The sequence below is a fragment of the Aptenodytes forsteri genome, unplaced genomic scaffold (assembly GCF_000699145.1).
Source record: "Aptenodytes forsteri isolate BGI_AS27 unplaced genomic scaffold, ASM69914v1 Scaffold84, whole genome shotgun sequence".
Classification (NCBI taxonomy): Eukaryota; Metazoa; Chordata; class Aves; order Sphenisciformes; family Spheniscidae; genus Aptenodytes; species Aptenodytes forsteri.
The window spans coordinates 3,843,720-3,850,018 of record NW_008795492.1 but is presented as its reverse complement, the minus strand read 5'-3'; the positions used below and the strand labels follow the sequence as shown (position 1 = coordinate 3,850,018).

The 6,299-nt window shown below is 42.4% G+C and overlaps 1 protein-coding gene across 1 annotated transcript in view; it reads left to right on the top strand.

Annotated features, from left to right (window-relative positions):
- The first annotated feature begins 361 nt into the window (after positions 1-361).
- The window catches only part of SNN (stannin), a 9,278-nt gene continuing 3,340 nt past the window's right edge, over positions 362-6,299 (top strand). The window contains exon 1 of the mRNA XM_009281657.2: positions 362-578. The gene's annotated coding sequence lies outside the window, so the exon portion shown is untranslated. The remainder of the gene's footprint in view (positions 579-6,299) is intronic.

The following is a 6,299-nucleotide window of genomic DNA, read 5'->3' as shown; positions in this document are numbered from 1 at the left end:
CGCCGCCAGCCGGGCTCCTCTCGGCTGCAGAGGCTCGTCCCCGCTCGCTCAGCGCCGCAAACTCCTCCTTAGTGCGAGGAGTTAGGTACGTGCTACAGAGTAAGTCCAAACTGACCGTTATGTTGACAGTCCTGGGAGTTCACGGTGACGTGAGTTGTTCAAAATGAATCTTGTTCCTTCCTCTGAGCATCTGCAGTGTACCGTGCTGTCTCGTGCTCTTCCTTTTTCTGACGTGAATGCAGGTGTAGACATCTGTCAGCAGATGTTGCTTTTGAATAGATCTAAAGAACTTGGAACAACTTGTAAGACTCTTGCCTTGATTAGCAGGTAGGTGAAACAGTATCGGATCTTCTGTCCCTGACCGCCTGTACCAGAAGGTTAGATGCCATTATGTAACTCTGGAAAGCCAAGAGCAAAAGAGACTTGGGATGCAGAGCATCTAGAGACCAATGTAATCCCTCTCCACAGGGGAGGAGCAAGGAAGACGACTTGCCAGAAGATCCAAAACCGATGTGAAGGTGATTCTGAAACTCTGAGTAGAGGACTCCTAGCCTGAGCTGTTGAGCTACTCGGTACAGGTATGTGATAGACTCTTAGGGTACTTGCAGGCTGAAGATTTGAACTAAGTATAAAAACTGCTTGAATATCAGAAATGTATGGGTGCTATCTAGCTGCTGTTAGACAAAGCCATTAAAAAACCCCAAACCACACATTTGGAGAACTACCTTGAATGTGTAAATAGAAGAAGTTTTTTTAATCAGCAAACTTAATGTTGCTATCTCAGCAATTTTTCTAATATATCAAGAATGAAGCTATGCCATAGGATAGACACAGCATGTTACTTCTGATAACTGAATGTCAGAATTGACCTCGTTATCTTATCAGGACAGACCTCCTATTAGAGCTCCATGTGGATGTGACACTGACAAATATAAATCTAGCATGTGACAGATGCTCTGCCAGCCATGCAATGGCCTCTGAAGCAAACATAGTCTTAATACTAGAAATTTGCTTCTAGTTCTGCATAACTGGCTGACTTGCCTGACGGGCAGTTGCAGTGTAAACCTATTCCACTTGCTATGCTACTGAGAAGGTCTGCCTACTCTTGAAATTGTGTCGCTGTGTCTGGGAAACTTCCTAGACTGCTGCTCTCCCCTCTCTTCATCTTACTGTCTTCTGTAAAATATTAACTTTGTGTGAAGCTTTAAAAGTGATTCTTGATTAAGGTACTACTACTCCTCGTGCAGAAACTAACTGCTATTTCAGTGAGTGCTGTTACTTACCAGTTTTTGTTCTAGTGTTTCTAATAGTTGCTGGAATACTAAGTTGCTGGAAGACTGTCCATAACTAATTAGCCACAGAAAAGCCTTTTTTAGCTGCCTTCCTTGCTCTTTTATTCCTCATCACATGTGTAATAAGGGTTGGGAGGAGAAGATTTGCATTGAAGGCTTCTACTAAACAGCTCCCTGCTTCTAAAATAGCCTCTGGCCAAGCCCCAGTTTGTGCAAGGTAACTTGGCTTTATCAGAAAGAGGTGGCATTAACTGGAGTTAATTAAGAATAACAGCGATCCCACTTTTTTTTTGGAAGTGGTGAAGCCGGAGCACTCCTGTATTGTAAACGCCTAACTCTTTATGGCTGGGAAGTGTGAGTGCTGTATTGCACTTGTGTGCCAATGGTAGAATTACAGCTCTGACTTCCCCAGAGGGTTTTCCCCTCATATTCCATTGGCAATAAGGATGCTCTTGTGATGAGTACGCAGCATTCCCCAAAAGTAATCTTACTGGCATATACAGGAAAAAGCATTTTTCACAATTAGTAGCATGTAGTGCAAGCTGCTGTTACTTTGTCTCTTGAAGGTCTTAACATGGGAGGCTTTTTAACTAAGCAGTCATTACTACATCTTTTTTTAATTTTTTAAGCTGAAGGTCACTCTGGTAGTTTTACTCTCATTTCCTTTGCCCTGCCCCATTCAACTTTAGGTGAAATACTGTTATAGAAAGTACACCTCCCACCTTCCTCCCCCCCGCCTGCAAACCCAAAAAAACAAAGCCCAAAGACTTAATACTTGCACCTTAAACATAACTGCTTGAGGACTTTGGTATATTTGGGTGAACTATAATAGATTTGCTTTTGAAGCCTCTTCCTATAGCTTTGGCTTCTATGGTAGCAGTATTTCTTTTCAGAAACATGCCTGCAGGCGTTAACAATAGTGAACTTAGCAGCAGAATGCCTATAATCCTGAAAAACTTGGTTTAGAAACTAATGCCAGCCTTGCATTGAATTTGTCCCCTAGCAGCCTTCTGCAATTTAAACTGCCTTTCTGTTTGTCCTTTACTTACAGCTTCTGAATTGGATAATAAAACTTCACAAATGAAGTTCTGAGTAGAAGCTGGTATTAGGCAAAAAAGAAAAGATGCACTTATTAATGGAAAAATGGTTTATAGCTGATGTTTTCACTTCTTGATTGCTGTAAGAACTGAGATAGGCTATTTGCAGTTCCCACCAGTGAATATAACTAATCTTGCTAATGAGTAAATAGGCTTAGATGCTTGCTTTGATAGCAAGTGTAGTGGGAAGGGATATAGCACTAGAAGTGCCACCAAATATATATGGATGGTGTTAGCAATCCCTTTGAAGATCAGGAATTTACAGCTTTTAATATCTTATAGTAAAAGTAATAAATTAAGTCAGTGCTGCTCCTGGTATGCTCATGGGCTTTTTTAGCTCAGGTATGCTTTAAGGGAAAAGTGGGTCTGAAAGCTAGTTGTAATCTCCAGTATTTCTCCCATCAAGAAGTGGGAGAATCAGCTTAATCTGGAAAGAGTAGTGAGGTTGGAGTTCAGTGTCTAGAAAACAACACAACTACCAGAGAGGCCTTTGGTTTCTCTTGCATGTTGTAACTATACTAGTAAATGTACTGTGCTAAGGATAGAATTAAGGCTGCAGGAAAGCTTTAGCTTTAGGTGTACAGTGCCCTAAAGCCAGAAAAATAGCAGCATGAACTAGCAACAATACTGTAGCTTTCAGTGCCAGAACACTGAAGGTGTTTGAAACAAAACTATCCAAAGCTAATAAAACAACAGTGCTACCATCCCAGTTACTATCATGCACCATTAACTAGCTGTTTGTGCCATTGTAAATCTGTACAGATGCTTAATACCTGATTTCATGTAGGGTGCTGGCTCCAGGCTCCTTGAGTGGGAAGGAGAAGAGGATACGCCTGCAGAAGGAATGACTTCTACACTTTCTCATTGAGAAGTGGAGTTTAAGTGCTTTGAAAAAGTGACCTTGAATTTTATCTGGTTGTGCTTTTCCTAGAAAGTGAATGTCGATGGAATAATCTTTCCAAAGATATGTAGGCTTGTTTACTCCTACAACTCTTAGCATTAACTATGGTATGGTGCAAAGATGTGAGGAGCTTTCCAAATAGAAGCTAGAAAGAGCTTCTTGATGCAACCTGATTATCTTGACAGTATTAATGTGAGATCACACTTGTTTCTGTGTCTAGAGAAAGGGAATTTACTGGGCAGTACATCCAGAGGAAGTTGTGCTCTCTTCTGTCCCAGAGTTCAAACTGATGCAGATCCTTTGAATTTTTAATCAAATCAAAAAGCATTCAGAATTTTAAAGGTAAAAACCCATAGATTTGGCCAAGAAAGATCTTTAAGAGGAATCTGTAAGTTGCTGTGTTGCACTCAAATTTGGACTGGAAATTGTTTAATAAGGGTAAATAGGTCTTGTGCATCCTGGAGGTTCTAGTTCTCCATCTCTAACACTTTCTACCTTGCCATATCAAAGCAAAATCACTTGAGACACCCGAGAGCCTAACCCAGCTAGAAGTGACTTTCTAGTGTAAACAGAGTGAGTATTCGTGTATAGCATCCTGCCTCAAGGACAGGTCCTGCAACTTTCTGTTCTGTTTGGATCTACTACTGTTAACATCTCTGTTGTCTTAAAGAGCTCTTCTAGTTAGTTGGTGATAATAAATACAAATGATCCCTTAGACTGGAAGAGTTTGATAATATTCTTCATTGTGTGTAAAGTTAGGAGCAAGACTTCTACAAGAAAAGATGATCTCCAGTTGTTAAATCTGTCCTTTTTCAAAGGATTCATGTGAATTTATTTTAGAAGGAGCTGTCATGAATAAGCTGAGTTGACTTGCTAGAGCAGAGGATGAAGAAACAAAGCTGTCATACCCAAAATAATCAGCATGTTCTTCCTGGCCAGCTCTGCACCTTGAAACTCTCTACTGATGCTCCTGACTGGCATCTGCTGTAGAACTTCATATATTCTAGAAGCATCAGCTGTGTGGGAGTTGCCAGTGACTGAAGTCACCCACTCATGGAGTCCATGTGGGCCTGCAAGGTTCTTCCCAGTGCCTGCTGAGAAATAAGACTGAGACAGACTTGGGTCTGATCTTTGTACAGTTTAACAACAGGATTTTTCCAAAAGGTGGAAGTAGGGGTTAAATTGCCTCACAACTTCAAGCAGGCAGTAGCAGTGTTATTAAGCAGTAATTGTGGTGTTAAACAGAACTGTCCAAGAACAGTAAATAAGAATTAAGAAAGTACTCACGCAGCTCTTCACACAAGGACAGCAATAAATGCCTACCTCTCATAATTCCTCTGAACTGCTCCTGTGCATGCTTTGTTCAGAAAAAGCACCTTCCCAAACAGTGGACTTCCTGGTCCAGCTGTACTCCTCAGGATCCCCAAAGAAACTGGAATGGTAAGAGCCCAGTGTGCAACCTGATAAGAGAAAGCCTTGTCTTAAGACAGAGGTCTGCACCCTTAAAGAGCCCTGTTTCTCTCTCAGATAGGAACTTAGAGACCTGCCTGTGTTTTTCCAGGTCAAACTGAGACCGTTGCAGTCTGCAGCTGTTAAAAAGGGGGAGGGAGAAATACATTCTCTTACCAGGTAGATTTAGTCCTTCGTTACCTAGACCTAACATCTAGCTCTTGTTTTCAACTTGTTTCTCAAGACTGCTTGCAAATGTCTGTGCCTTGCTAGCTATTACGCTGAGGTCTAAAAACAGCTTGCCAAAAGACCCTGGCGATACAGAGGATGGTGATGTGCAAAGTTTCATACCTTATATAGCTGATGCTGCCTACTCACGTGAAGTCCCGCAGAGTGGTAGCATTTGCAATGCTAGTTTCCAGTATCAAAAGCTATTTTCTAAGTGACAGTAACTGTTTAGTTCTAATAGTAAGGTTATGTGCTGCACCAAACTGCTGTAGAGAAACAATGCTAGTAGGCTGTCATTGCTGCTAGCAATTGTGCAAGCTGCAGAAGAGGGCTTAATGTGGACGTGCAGTGCCTGCACGAGAAGCAAGGTAAACTATCTTTTATGCTGATGCTGTACTGTTGTGGCTAGATCAAACAGTGCTGCAGTTCAGACATGCCCTGAGGAAAATGAACTACATGAAAGTCACTCTTAATCACCCTCAGCTGATCACCTTGTGTTGAATAAGCACTGCAGAACCAAGATGATCATGACAAAAATCATACACCTCTCTGGCTGCAGTGGGCACATAGCTCTGCTGAGGGTGTGTGGTGTGGCTAGTTTTGTTTTTCTTACTTGGGCAAAATTGGGTCTGCAGGACTTGGTTGGCTGTATCAGTTACACTTCAAGCTATTGGCTGCTGTAGTTTACAGGACTGGAAATGTAGCCAGAGTGTGTGCAAGTTAGTTATGTCACATTGGACCCTAGTGACACTCATGCTGAACTTTAGTGGATGTGTCCTTGCTGAAAGGGCTACGTGGCAGTGTGCACGGATCTGCCATTCCATGAGACATCAGGGAATAAACTTAGTCTCTAGCTTGAGTTCTGTTGGTAGAGATAGTGCACTGCCTTGACTCTTTCATGTTGAAATGCTGGTGAGAATTCAAGTGCAGTGGATAACACTCACAATAACCTAATGGTTCTGGCTCAAGGTTTGTTAAGGCTGACTTCTCCTGAGGGGTTTGTATGAAGATGCTGCTGTTGCAGCTGAGAGACTGCAACAAGGATGGTGAGGAAGAGCCTTTCCTGGAAAGGGGGAAGGGAAGAATCTTCCATGGGAAGATCATGGAACAGAGCTGAGAGACTGCAACAAGGATGGTGAGGAAGAGCCTTTCCTGGAAAGGGGGAAGAATCTTCCATGGGAAGATCATGGAACAGATCCTCCTGGAAGCTATGCTAAGGCACATGGAGGACAGGGAGGTGATTCAAGACAGCCAGCAAGGCTGGCTCAGACTTGCTTTCAACAAGGGCAAGTCCTGCCTGACTGACCTAGTGGCCTTCTATGATGGGGTGAC